We start from the raw sequence: 15280 nt of genomic DNA, 5'->3' as shown, positions 1-15280 counted from the left end.
GTTTGGATTTTTTAGCATTAACATTCCTTTTTTCACCACTTTTAGATGCTTCTCCTTCTTTAGTACTGGTGTAGCCTAATCCAATAGTATCACTATTGGATCTAGGAGATCTCATCAATTGTTCAAAATATTTGATGGCTTTACTAGGTCTACTAAAACTTTCAGCAAATTTTTTCTCTCTTTAGATTATTTCTCAATTGTTCATTCTGAAACTTTAGTGTTATGATCTTAATATCTTTTCCAATTAATTCGTGATTAGAAATCATCATTTGAATCAATGTTTCTAGTTTCATGTGAGCAATCCTATTCACTTCTAATGTCTTCTCTTCTAGTTTGTTGGTTAGTATCCTTTTATCATCTTCAATTATGACTTTTTCTTCTTCATATTTATTTTTCTGCTTGGTCACTTCACATAGAAATACTTATTGGACTTTTTATTCTATTTTGAGATTTACGACCTCTTCAGTTAAGGCTCCATTCTTTTCCATCAAATCTGAAACTGCTACATCAAATTCACTTGTGTTTCCATCTACAAATAATCTAGTAATTTTAATCTCTTGGTAATGTGCGCCATTCTCTTCAATAGCTATCTCTTTTCTTCTCTTCAATGATCGCTTCAACTCATCTCTTGCTTCATTTAGCTGATGTAGAAAAAGCTATATTTTAATCTCCTAGTTCTCAATATCTTTTCCAACTTGTAGACTTCCATCTTCAAGATCTTTTCTCAAATTTGCAAATCATTCCATTCTAGAGAAAAAGGATCTGATACCAATTATTGGAAATACAATAGGAAAATTAAAATCTAAGAGCGAGAGTGTGGGAGGGCTGAATTAGTCCTTCAAAACTTTAACCATAAATTCATTCACCACACAACCATCTCACAATTTTCATGTAAACTAAAATAGATAGCTAAACATATTCATCCATAGTATGAAAGAAAATAACATTCAACACATGTATGACAGAGGATATTTGGTTACCCAGAAACCCTCTAATGAGAAGGTAAAACTAAGGTGGGGATGATACCCACAAATCTCAACTACTATAGTAATAAAGTGTATCTAATGAAGGTTAAAATATTTTGATCATGAAACATGATCTACCTTGTGAAAGGTCTAGCCTATTAAAGGCTCACAAGATTGTTAGATCTATTGGGACTCAAAATTGAAACCCTAATTTTGAGTACCATCCTAAAAATTAAACCCTATAAGCACTTTTTTAATGCATGTGTACCCAACTATATTTTTGAGGCCTAAGAGGTGTTTAATGTTTCTAGCACCTTATATTTAGAATATCCACTCATCCCATGAAGATAAATTTCCATTTTGAGTCATTCTATGAAGTTCCATTTTGAGCAATGTTCAAATCTGCATTTTTGCCTTAGTGTCAAACAATGATAGGATGCCTTGTTTGCATTTGAATATCTTGTACCCAGTAATGTTTCATGACTCACCAATTTTTAAGTGTTTAATATCCATATTACAAAACCTATGTTTCACTTTTTGATTCATTTTAATATGTTTTGACTAGGTTTTGAATCCCTCAAACTTGGTCATTTATTGTTGTCATGCTGATGCAAATTATTTATCATTTTGGGAGGCCCTGTTTGACTTGCTATGACTTTAAACCAATTGACCAAAATGAGAAAATTCCTTTCTCATTTCATTCTATATATTAGAGACTTACTATGTTTCAATTTTGAGCTTTTTACGAATCTGTTGGATAAGTTTTCAAATGTGATTCCAAATGCAATTTGTAAAGTTTTGTTGGTGTCATAAAAAGCAGATTGGTCAATACCCCTATTCGGGATGTCATAACTTTAAATATTTGATAAGTGAGATTGAATAGATTGTACCACTATGTTATACTTTGAAAATTCTTTAAATATGTTAGTTTGGAAATCTTGACGAATCCGTCTACACACTTTCCTAGGTCCCTTCTATTTGCGAAAACCACTTTTCTGTCATTGTTCCGAGTTCTGCAAATCCAAGTAGCCCACTTTGACCACTTTCCAAATGTGTCTAGTTATTCATCATGAGCCCAAATCCCATATTTATACTTTCCTTGTGATAGTGAATGACTGCCCCATTTTTTGTGCCTCCAAATGTCAGTTTGCCTTGTTTTCAATGCCAAATCCAAATGCATTTTATGGTTTTCTAACATGTTTTCTTGTAGGTAGTTCTAAGAAGGTAACTTTGATAGTCAATATCTTTTGACTGAGAATTCATCATGAGACAAGATTTGGCATGGTTCAAGAATGTGAAACAAAGAATTAGTGTGTCTATTTTTAGAGCTCGGTTAGGTGTTTTTGTCAGTTTTTAAAGCTAGTTCAAAGGACCTCCTAGCACAAAATTGAAAAGTTACAGAAAGAGGTGAATTGAATTTTAAAAGTTGAGTCAACAATGACCAAATAGTCTTTAGTCAATGGAATATGTTCAGTGGGTTGGTTTCAAATATCAGGTGTTTCAGTTCAAATTTTTTTTTAGATGGACCCACTTTGGGGCCTGACTGTTTTTAGTATACTAATAAGATGTTAGGGAGTGAAGTTGGTCAAATGGTATTATAGTGGTTATGATTATTAAATATCTTGGTGTGTGAGAAAATGATCATAAAAAATCAAATTGACATGGATATTGTACACAAAGAAATAATAAAGGTGACAGTTGACTAATAATAAGAATTTCAAGGGCCATTTGTCAAAATTCACATTGGAAACAACTCTTGAGAAGATGTTGCCTAAAAATGACTCATCTAGTTTTTTTATAAAATAATTATAGAGAGCCCTAAAATATGAAAGGTTGTTTCTTTTACATGATCCAAATATTGGACATCTTAGCATAATTAAGTGGCTTAACAGAATGGGGCTCAACTTACAGTATGAATATATAATGCTTTGTTGAGGGAATGTTGGTGATTTGATCCATTTGACCTTAGATCCTAACTCATTTGAAATTGCAATTGATAAGTGGATTTTCTCATCCCAACTATTGTATGATGAACCGACCGATTATCCTCATCAAACAATCTAACCCTCACTTGTAAGGGTGTAAGCATTGGACTTTGTGATCTACATTTTGGGTTTTGAATTTTGAACAAGTCCATCTTGAGGCTTGAGCCTAATTATAGCACATGGGAAATGCTTCCATTCCACTCCTTCTTAGCTATGTTGATAGGAGGTAGGGTTCTCTTTCCCAGCTGGCATGAGGTGCATGGTGAACTATTATTAGGTTAGTTCCTTTTCCATTCACAATAAGGGCGCAGGAGGTTTTAATTTATTATGAATGCCACCAATCATAAGGCTCATGTTTTTTCATAAAGGTTTGCTGGAGGCATGGTGCTTGTCCAAAAATTTATACATAAGAGGAGAAGCCCCATGTATAGGAGAGAACACATAGGAGAGAATGAGGCAATCCATGTAGTTTTCTTTAACTAAATAGATTGTCGCAAGTAGCAGTAGGCTAAACATTATAGTTTTGAGGAGATTGTGAACCAAATGATCTAGTTGTGAGCATGTAGAGAGCCTTTTACATAAAATTGAGGGGATACAACTATTTGGTGCACAAGAAGTAGAAACCACCACCATTCTACACTATTAAGGTGTCCCTTTCATTATTTTAAGGCATGAATTCAAAGGCGAAAAAATTATTATGAGAAAATTTATTAGCTGATGTGTGAATTCTGCTAAGTTATGGAATACGCTAACTTCACATCCTTCTCTAGTTTTCCTCCTCCCTCCTTGCTAACTATGCACTCATCCTAAAAAGTTTCTTTTCTTATTTTTGTATAGAGGGCACACGGCAGGGAGTTATCTTATTTGAATGTTCAACTTGAGAGAATACGAGTGCTAGCATTAGCATAAGCAGCTATGATGGAAGACATTTGAAGCTGTGATTATGAAATAAGTAAGAGCTCATAAGATCAGTTGTTTGGTGATTCCAGAAGATGTTTCCCAAATTAGGGAATCAAGATATCCTTTCACCATAAGGAAAGTGTGGAGATTTCACCATGTCTAATCATGTGACAAGAGGTGTGCTTAAAGTTTTGTTTTCAAAGAGTTATCCCACATTGATAGTGAGAAAGGAAATTGGTTATTTTTATAAAATAACAAGCCATAAGTTGTTTTCTAAAAGGCCACACCTTTTAAGATATGAGGAGACTCAAGCTTGCATGGGACCTAGCCAGCTTGGTCATGATGAGGCAAAATTTGACCAAAATGCATTGGATGAGATGCTGATGTGGCAACTAAAAACAATCGAACCATGGAAAGTGGTTCCAGATGGACAAATTACAACATGACATGTGGTAGAGGACCCTAGACATGGCATGCTTCTTGAGGTGCTGATGTGGCAGATAGTGCCACATGTCATGATGTCTCTGTCATGATGACATGGCACTATGATGAGGTGTCATGTGACATAGCAACCAATGACATGGTAGGTTGACATGGCATTATGACAAAGTAGTGATGTGGCTATGCTAATTGGATGCTGATGTGTGGACTAGGGTGCCATGTGTTCTGATGTTAATATGTCACAATAATGTGGCAAAGTGCTAACTAGGATAGCACCAGGGTGGCCACTACATGGAAGAACAGAGAACTAACGAGACAGTGACATATGGTGCCCAGGTGGCAAATGTTAGATGAAAAAGCAATATCCAACAAATGAAAATGTGACACATGTCACAAGAAAGTCAAAGCTTGTTGACCCGAATGGAAATTCTCATGAAAATTTTCAAAATTCAAAAAATCATTATTTTATTATTTCCTCTAGAAAATCACATGCAAAAAGTTTTTAAATAAATTGGGTGATTTAAACCTATAGTTTTGACTTTAGATAAAGGTTTAATATATGCCAAAATGTAGTTTCAAAGCCATGATAGGAGCCTAAAGTTCAAATTAAGATGCCAGGAATTTCCAATAAGAAAGTATAGCACTATTATATATTGTTGGAATCGAGAGAGAACGAACTTTCTCTTTCTAGAGTTTAGTTTTGTATAAGAGGCCACTGGTTCAAGTTATCCAAGTATTTTTCTTAGGTGCCCAATTTTTAGTTTCATTTAGTTGGGGTAGCTCAAATTTGATTTCCAATGAAATGGTGAAGTGAATGAATATAAAAGGTAGTAAAAATATAGTTACGGGCAAATTTTGTCACATCCAAATTAGTTGAATCAATGTATTATCAACATTTCTGGATGCATTTCAGATATTTTGGTAACACAAGGGTTTTCATCATTAAAAAAGAGATATTTCAGGTTTGTTACAAAATAATGATGAAAATCATGTCATATTTCATGGGTAGAAAGATGAGAGATGCTTTACAACAACAAGGAATGAAGATTCAAGTGGACACATGTCACTTCTAGATTAGGTCTAGGATTTCATTCTTTTCCTATATCTCTCTCTTTCTAATTCATTGTAAGGGTTCCAATCTTGAGTTTTCTTAAATTTGTGAGACCAAGGGTTCCAGTTCTAGAGAAAAATTCTCATTGTTGTGATACCATGTTGGTAGTTTTCACTATGAGACCATGGGTTCTAGTTTTGATGTGTTTTCATCACTATGATACCACATTCTTTAGTATATTTATCTTGTATGAATAGTAGTAGTTAAGATACTATAGCCAATTCTAATTTATTAAGTGGTTTTAAGAATTATTTTGCATGCATCTAAATTTATAGTTTTAAAGAAATGAATACAAATGAATAGGAATATATTATTTTCATTCTGGTTCTCGTCTCCTATCTCTATAATCTGTAATCTTATATGGTTTAGGGATAAAGAACTAAGACCCATTTGCATCCCCTTAAGGTTGTATGTCTGATATTTTTTTTGTTGAAACAAAGGGCCAAGTAAATGCTTAATGTATTTGATAGGGTTGCTGGTTATTTTGAGAAGCATATTTCATGAGAATGAGGTCTTTATGAACATCGATGCTTGATTCAAAAAGTGATAACATAGATCTGATATCTTGATGTATGGAATATGTCATTGGTATTATAGAGGTATGTGTGTGATTTTTGGAATTGCCCAATAGATAAGGCACTGATTAGCTACAAGATCAACTTGTTCTTACTGCTACATATTTGGGGTTATGCTGAAATCAAATTTAATCAATCATTGATTTTCATTTCTTTTTAAAGATCTAAAAGGATGCCCTCACTTAGCTTATCAAGTTATAGGGTCATGTCATTAGCTATTTCATTTCTGGGATCTTTGCATAAGAGTTAGAAGATTAAGGGTTTTATCTACTTTGTGAAGATTCAAGTGTATGTTTTAACATTGGTACCATATAAGTGAATCTGAGCTCCACCCACCTAGGTTTTGTAGAGTTTTAAGTAGAAGAAGGATCTAGCCTTATAGTTGGCTTGGTGTTTGAGAGGATATGTTAGAAATGGGAAGTAGTTTCCCCTAGATGTATCGTGTTCTCATCGAGGTAATTTGAAACCGTGATGTTTTAAAACACCAACAAGATCTTATCCTGTTAAAGGATTTCAAACCTTGTTAGAGGACTTTAACTAATAATGAAGTAAGTACCCTATTAAAGGATTTACAATAGACTACTAAGAGATTTAATTAATTCACCTATTAGAATGTCTCAATAATGATCCTTTGGTTAGCACTATGCTACTAGATAATAGATCACCTCTTTTGTAATGTGCACTTGATCCTCACTGTTCAGATGTATCTCTTCTACCTTTTAACCTTATGTTCTTTGTTCTCCTCTAATAAATTCTACAATGTATCTCAATTCACAATACCTTAGTAACCATGAATTCTTTTTTTGTGCATGCAAACTTCTCTCTTTTCTCCTTCTATATTCATAAAAAGTTTAGGGTTTTCCTACTTAAGAAGGCCTAGGTGACTTAGGGTCAGGTATGAATCAATGATTGTGATTCACCCATATTTCCACTTCATCCTTCCATTTTTCTAATTGGCTGCATGTACTACATAGGGATTCTTAATAAAGATTCATTCTTATCATCTAGGATTGCAAAACAATCCTCAAGTCAAGTCCAAAATGGTTTACATAGTAGTTTGTGCCATTACCAACAACTATGTAAAAACTATATTACTCAACACTTGAAGTGTCTAATGCTTGACATCTACTATCTCTTCAATATTGTAACTTAGCCTTTGAATGGTGCAGCATCCACCAATCACTCAGCATCTGAATGACTCGACACTTTAGTGACTTGGCACTTACTAGTTACTTAGCATAAATTGTATATCTCTTGCTCTGCATATACTATTTGACAACTTATACTCGGTGTACATTACTTGTTCAACATGAACTAAGTAAATGACTTAAGTATATTGCCACTCATATGTCAAAACCAATCTAAGATTAACAAATATTATCTACTACCTTCCTCTATCAATGTATAAGCTGTTCATTAATAAATTCTAACGTAAAGGAGTTCAAATTCAAATAAGATCAAATAAGATCAAGGGTGCAAACTTGGGTGTGGATAATATTATCTATTACCTTCTTCTATTAATGTACAAGGTATTTATTGATAAATTATAGTGTAAATGGGTTCAAATTTGAATAAAACCAAGGGTGAACTAGAAAATTTCTATAACCAGTTATATAATTTTATGTAACCTTTGGAAATTACTGGTTGCTCACAATCTTGGATCCTTTTAGCATGGATACAAAAAAAAGTAGAGAAGCTATTTATATTTTAAAATGAAAAATCATGTCAAGCATATCAAGAAATTCCTACAAGAGACCTACACAAGTAACAAAAAAAAACAATATTGCATGTCTACTATTAATAAAGGAACTATAGAAATGTTCACAAGGGGGTAAATGACAATCAATTGTAACCATATTTTTTAACAACATTAGTAGCATATATACCAATTGAACTGCACTATAGAGAATAGCCTACAAAACATTATGAAGATTTGTAGGTCAATTGTTTAAAATAAAAAAAGTGTCTGATGTTAATGGGAAACTACCTATTCTTTTAGAGGATAACAAAAATTTGTCAGTTTACACACAGAACCAGGTTGCTATAAGACTAGAATATATAAAAATAGGAAAATCATGCATTTTCAAAAGTAAAACATAACCCAACTAACCACAAGCTTAGCACCAAGTAAATACCCATCAAGATGAGGTGCTGCAACAAAAGTAGTGAAAAACTGAGATCCATTGGTATCTGTACTAACATTTCCCATCAAAAGAATTCTAGGTCCCTCGTGTTTTAACCAAAAATTCTCATCTGCAAAGATTAAAAAAATCAATTAAAATGCTAACAATATGATTTTACATTCAAAGTGAAGTAATGAATTATAATAGAGTGGAAAATGGAAAACTTGCAAACCTTCCACCATAAATACTTTCTGCACTCGTACCTGTATAAAAGGCAAGACTTTTTCAACTAAAACTCATTGAATCTAGATATCCAAGCACCTTTTCTATGTATTTCAAACAAAATCAGACATAATATATTTCTACTCATCATCATCATCACTATAAGAGAAGCCTAAAATTAGGCACTTTTCAGACACTTTTACAAAGAGAATTGAAAAGATGGTTGAATAAAGTTGTACACACTAAACAATCATTTGTTCAACCACAATTATGTTAAAAATATGGCTCGGTTAATTTGTTAAACAAAAGGTTCCAATTTCCTAGTAACATCTATAATATTGAAAATTATATTGCCTAATAAGAAGCATTATAGAAGTAGCTTTAATTTCATGCACAATTGGCACAAACAAAATATTTCCTATAGATGCTCAGTAAATTTTTTCATCATTTACACAAAAAAGAAGAGAACTAAACATACGTGTCTAGAAAACAAGGATAAAGATTATATTTACCATTTCATAATCTTTTTAGATATTGTTCTCAAAAATATGCATTTAATAAAAAAGCTACTAGCCCTGACAAACAAATTGCCTTGGAAAGAGGGGGAAATGAGATAATTTCATCGTATATTATTTAGTATTAATATGTACAACTTGAAAACATATTATAGAACCATATCTACAACCTGAAGAAAATAAGAAATAACATATATTCATGACACTCCAAAACTTGAGGAAAAATAGTCAACCTAGAAACTAAAACTAATGGCCCTAGGTTCTACTTAAGCATCTACAACATAAGTGTGATCCCCCTTAATAAGGAATTTGTATTTATAGTAATGGTTTCCAAACTATCTCTAATAAGAGAGAAGATCACTTGTTTGTAAAATCTTTCCACAAGGGTTTGTACGGCCTCTGTCTGAATCCTTGTTGGTTTCCACTACTTGTCATACCACATTTACTATGGAAATAAGGTTTCATTTATAATGATTTCAGCATTCTTTGGCCCAATAGTTGATGTTGGTGTTGGAGTTTTTGTTTCTACTAGAGATAATGGCTCTACTAACCAAATGCCCACGTAAGTTTATTTCCAAGGTGTTTCACGAGGTAATTCCTATCCTGATATTATTTTGAATGTTAAGGAATTTGATAGTACATGCACATGGTTAGAGCAACAAACCCTTATTGAATATTTTGTGGGTCATGCTCCTTCTAAAATAATGCTACGAGAATGGGTTTCCAAGGTTTGGACACCTCAAGGTGTTCACCTTGAAGGTGTTCAAAGTCTTACCAAAGGCTTTTTTCTTTTTTGCTTTGGCAATGCAGGCCAAGCTGAACATGTTTTTGTGCAAGGGCCCTAGACTATCAGGTCATCCCTAATGGTTTTTCAAAATTGGTTGAACAATTTTGTTGTTTTTGATTATTGAAAGCTTAAGGTTCTCATCTAGGTGGAGTTTCTTGGACTTCCCATTCCTTTCTAGTCTTTTTTACCTGCTATTGTGCAAACTATCATAATTTTGTGTGCCTTGAACCAAATAAGTTTTTCAATGCTCATCCCTAGCATAAGATTTGTGTTGAGGTTGACATATCTAGGAACCTCAAAGATTCAATGGATATCCAGATAGGTGGTACCACCTTTGCTCAGAAGGTGTTATACCTCAACCTTTTGAATACCTGCTATCAGTGCTAGTTAGTTGAGTATAAGATTAGGGATTGTCCCTTGTTGAAACATAACCATCCCTCAGCTCTAGAAACAAAGACCACTCCTACCACAAAAAAATATGAATGGACTATGGTGGTGAAGAAAGGGAAGGGTTTGGCAGTAGCTAAGGAAAGTTCTTTGCCTGTGGATCATGGTAAACCTAGCTTAAGCCAAATACCAATTGACTCCTCTATTCCATTTCTCCCTCCACCTCTTTTTTCAAACCCTAGAGGCCAAGAGATAGTAGGGATTTCTACCTTAGATCTGTGTCCTCTTTGGACTCACACATTACAAGTAGAATCAATGGTTTTCCAACAAAAGTTATGCTAGTCTTGCAACCTAGATGGCCACAAGGAGTTTTTTGATAATGGGGAGAAACTTTTGAGGGCCATAGCTATTTATGACCCCTCTTTTGAGTCTCCCTCCTTTTTTCATAATAGTTTTTCCTCTCTAGGGGATGAGGATGATATGAAATCTAGTTTACCATGAGTTTCCTTTCATGGAATGTGTAGGGTCTGACAAACCTCCCTAGAAAATATTTTGTTCATGATACCAAGCATTAGTTTGATCTTGATGTTCTTTGTCTCCAAGAAGTTAAAGTTGTTGGATTTCTTCTCTCCTTAGTTTTTCATGTTATTTGGTTAGATAGTGTCATTTTTGCTTCTTAGCATGAAGTTGGTCAAGGGGGTGTTGTTACTCTACTTTTCCCTTATTTAATTTCATGTATTTTTCTCATTGTTTTGACCCTTTTCACAGAGTGATTTGGATCTTGCTATCTTTTTGAAATTATTCTTTTGGTATTGTTAACATTTATGCTCCTAATGATGTTCTTGAGCATTCACATCTGTGGCCTTGGTTGGCAGATCATTTGGCACCTACAACATGGGTTTTTTTTGGGGACTTCAACATGGTTGAGCTATCCTTTGATAAAGAAGGTCTTCTACCATTTAGGTAGGCAATTGGCAAATGGGAGGCCTAGTTTTACATGCATAATAAATTAGGCCTTTATGATCCTAATGTTACTTGCCACCACCCAGACAAGATTTGGCACACTTGATCCAATTTTTGAGCTAGGTTGGACAAAGTTTTAAAGAGACTTGACAAGGCTATGATTTTTGTGTAGTCCTTTTTTTCCTTTTCTCAAAAGAATTCATTTCCTATCACTCCCCTTCCTAATGTGACATTTTCAGATCACTCCCCCATTCTCTTTTCTACAGAGATTATTTTAGCGATAATCTTTGCCATTTGGCAATCTTGTCTCATGGGTTGATCTCATTTGGCAAATAGTGCATGTAACATAGGTCAACTACGTCACCAGATATTTATCAAATTTGGGTCCAATGCCCATGGTAGTCACCCATTAGTTATCACATGATTGTTCAAAAATATCAATCCAATTGCTAATGTAATATACATTTTAGATACATCGATTTTAAATATTTCACCATCCTTTGCATGTTGTTTCTTATTGGCAAACATTCTCTTACCATTACTACAACCAAATAATTTTCCCTTGGGTTGGGCATCACCTACCATTTTCCCTAATGTGAGTCAACCACCAACCCCATTTAGTCAACTGTTTCCTATTGTGGGCTTCCATAGGAAGTTGCATTTTCCCTACATTTGACATTCTTGATTATTAATCCCATGTAATTCACCAACCTATATTGGATTATAAGATATTATTATCCTACACAATTTGCTCTTTTCTAGTCTAGAGACTGGCATTTCTTATTCTTATCAAAGTTTCAAAGTGTTGAGTGCATTTCCCATTGACTTGTAGACCATAGTTTTCGTAAAAGGCAAGTGATTTTTAATTTATTTTTTATGTGGACAGTGGTACTGGTATTATTATTTTTTAGTTTTAGTATCCAATGTCCACTGGTGACTAGACATCTCACATGCTAAGATAGCCTATAGGTTTTCAAATTTTATTAAGTAGTACCATAGCAGTAGTACCCTTTTTGTGAGAATGAATCATATTATTATTATTATATGTAGTCTGAGTAGTCTACTATAATTGTTCATAGTCTTTGATTCATCACTATTTGAGTCTTTTTTTCAACAACTAAGTTGATTTATTTTTTGCAGCCTTTATCAATTTGCAATGTCAAATAAGAGGGGTAACAGGGATTTCGGTAGGATCTCTAAAAGCTAAGAGAGGCCATCATTACCAAAATGCAGAACTATATCAGCATATTTTGGTGGTGGAAATGTTGGTAACCTACAAGATTCACAAGTTTGTTGGAAATCTGATTGAAAAGATCATTGTGAGAAGAATATTGAAGATCAAAGAGGGAGATTGTTGTTAAAAGAATGCTTTCAATCATTGTTTTGTCATTGATGTCAAACTTGCTATTTGTAGAAATGACATTTACTTATAAGATCCAAGTACTATCACTTAGTTGATTGATGGAAAGGATTTGATCAACAAGATGTAACAAGAGTACCTAAGGGAAAGGTTGAGTTATGATGTTGTAATGAAGTGCAAGGATTAGTTAAGATAATGGTTAAATGATGTATTGATAACATATTTGAAGATACAGAGGTTGATTACACTTAGAAACATTGGAGGAATAAGTTGTAACAAGGTTGACTACAAAGCTTAAACTAAGTTCATCAATGGGTATCGAGCAAGCTAGTTAAAGCCAAGAAAATTCTCAGTTGGAGCCAAGCAAAAGGAAAATCTAGTGTGTGCTGAGTGAACTTCAGGTGGCGAGTGAAGTTCAAGTGCCGAGAAAAGTAATAGGTGTCAAGCATCAAAAAAATCTTAGTAGGTGTTGAGTGAACTTTAGGTGTCGAGCTTTAGTAAAACATAGTTGATGCCAAGTAACAGAGTATGTGCCAAGCACCAATATTTCAATAGTGCCGAGCTGCTGCAAAGATTTGTTGAATCTAAAACAACATAGTTGTTACCTAGAATTTTTTGAACCTATTAGAGGATAAGGATGATGAGATAGTGGCATAGAATTCTATGTAAACCATTTTTAAGTGAATTCAAAAGGATTCTTCATGATGTTTCTAGAAGGAACATAATATGGGTTAGATTCAATGAATCCTACCAAATCCATATGAATTGAAATTAATGGAGGGAAGAATTGAGTGGGAAAAGGAAATCCAAGAATTCTATTTAAGGAGTCACAGGCCAAGAAGCAAGAGCTACTAGTGTGTCAAATTGTGAAGTGATTAGAAGGGTGTCAAGGAGAAGGCATCTAGGAGAAAGAAGAGCATAGAGGGTCTGCTTCGATAAGTGGTTAGAAAGAGATGATTGCACTAGTAAATTGAGCATAGAGACTCAATGAGACTAAGCTTGAGAGGAGGGAAAGTTGTCAAGAGTTGCAGAAGACTGAAGACTAGGCAATATTATGTGTTGAGAAGTGACCTGAGATTTGCAAGTTTAATTGTATGTTGTAATCAGGTCAAAGACTTTCTAATACTCTCTAGTAATTGTATTAGATATGGAAATCGTATCGACTTAGGTTGGTTTAACAACCATTTTTAAATCCTTTAACAAGGTGGCATTCTAAGTGAATGTTCTAAAGTCCTCTAACTAGGCACACTTCTAACAGGGTGGTTAAATCCTTTAACTAGGTCATATTTAATAGTGTGTTGTAGCCTTTAACAGGGTAGGTTATTCATAGGGCATCACTTTAGAAGAGTGAGAATTGAGTAACATGTTACTAGTGGTTTTTCTCAAATTGGGTTTTCACATAAATCATTGTGTTATGTGTTGATATTTGTGTGTTATTCTTACAATATCATTTGTAGTAACTTACTGAATAAGAAAGATAAAGCTTGAATGAATGAATGGTTAAATGGGCTCACTACACAGTGAAAATTTTGAATTTGACATGTTGGACCTTGAATAACTGATTCACCCCTCCTCCCAGTTATTCTAAAGCATTTCTAACAATTGGTATCATAGTCATCTGTTGATTTAGTTTCAAGGTAATAAAAGTAGGAAGATCAAGATGTCCAAGAGAGAAGTCCCCAAGCTTAACAAAGACAACCTTTTTGCATGGTAGAGTCTAATGAAATTGCACCTTGGATCAATAGGTGACTATGCACAAACCTCAATTGGAATAAAACATGTAGACCCAGTTGGACCTCTTAATGCAGGTGATTTGAACAAAAGGAAGGAGCACAATCAAGCAATGTTGGAGATTGCCTCTACACTTAGCTATGTTGAATATGATGACATCAAAGGATGTGATAATACATTCAAGATGTGGAAAGCCCTAACAGATATCTATGGAGGAGATTAGAATGTTCAAAGAGAAAAGAGAGAAAGCCTTAGAGGAAAGTTTGATGACATAAAAATGGAGGAAGTTGAAAATGATGCTCAGTATGGATCTAGAATGAAAGAAGTGATAAGTGAAATAAGAATTCTAGGTGGTCAATTGCAAGAAGAGACTATCAACAGTAAATACTTAAGGACCCTGCTACCTATCTGTGCTATTAGAGTTTCATCCATTCAAGAGCTAAGGTGTGTATAAGGAAACACACTAACCTTTGAAGGAATTGTGGGACGACTTACTACATTTGAATTGTCCAACTTTGACAACTATAGACTTGAGAACCTTGAATCTAATTTCAATGCCAAGCTGACATTGAAGGACATTGAGGAAGTAACATCAAAGAAGAAGAGTAGAAAAGGAAAACATGCATCCAGTGATAGCAACACAGATGAGGAAGATGTGGAATAGTTGGAAGCACTACTGGCTAGGAGATTCCATAGAGGTAAAGGTAAATTCAAAGGTAAGTTCCCTATCATTTGTTTCAATTGCAATGGAGTAGGTCATATTACTACAAGATGTACACAAGAGAAGAACTAAAAAGAAGGAAACAAGTACAAGAACAAAAGAGAAGATGATAGTAGAGATTACAAGGACAAAGGAAAAAGATGCTACATTGTTGAAGAAGATTCTGATGAGAATGATGATGAAGTAGTCTATGTGGCCATGAAGGATGAATCAGATAAAGATGAAGATGAAGCAACAACATTGGTAACCTGTGTGAACAAGAATGACAAGTGGATCATAGATAGTGGATGCTCACATCACATGATAGGAGATAAAAGTAAGTTTATTAGCTTTACTCAATATGATGGAAATAGTGTTAGATTTGGAAATGACGCTCCATGCCAAATCAAAGGGAAAGGTTCTATTAAACTTACTGAGAAAATTTCATGTGATAATGCATACTATGTTGAAGGATTGAACTACAATTTTTTGAGTGTATCACAGTTAGGCAATGT

The sequence above is a fragment of the Cupressus sempervirens genome, chromosome 10 (assembly GCF_028749045.1).
Source record: "Cupressus sempervirens isolate cs-2001-9-10 chromosome 10, ASM2874904v1, whole genome shotgun sequence".
In the NCBI taxonomy this organism is placed as follows: domain Eukaryota; kingdom Viridiplantae; phylum Streptophyta; class Pinopsida; order Cupressales; family Cupressaceae; genus Cupressus; species Cupressus sempervirens.
This window is presented reverse-complemented; position numbering follows the sequence as displayed.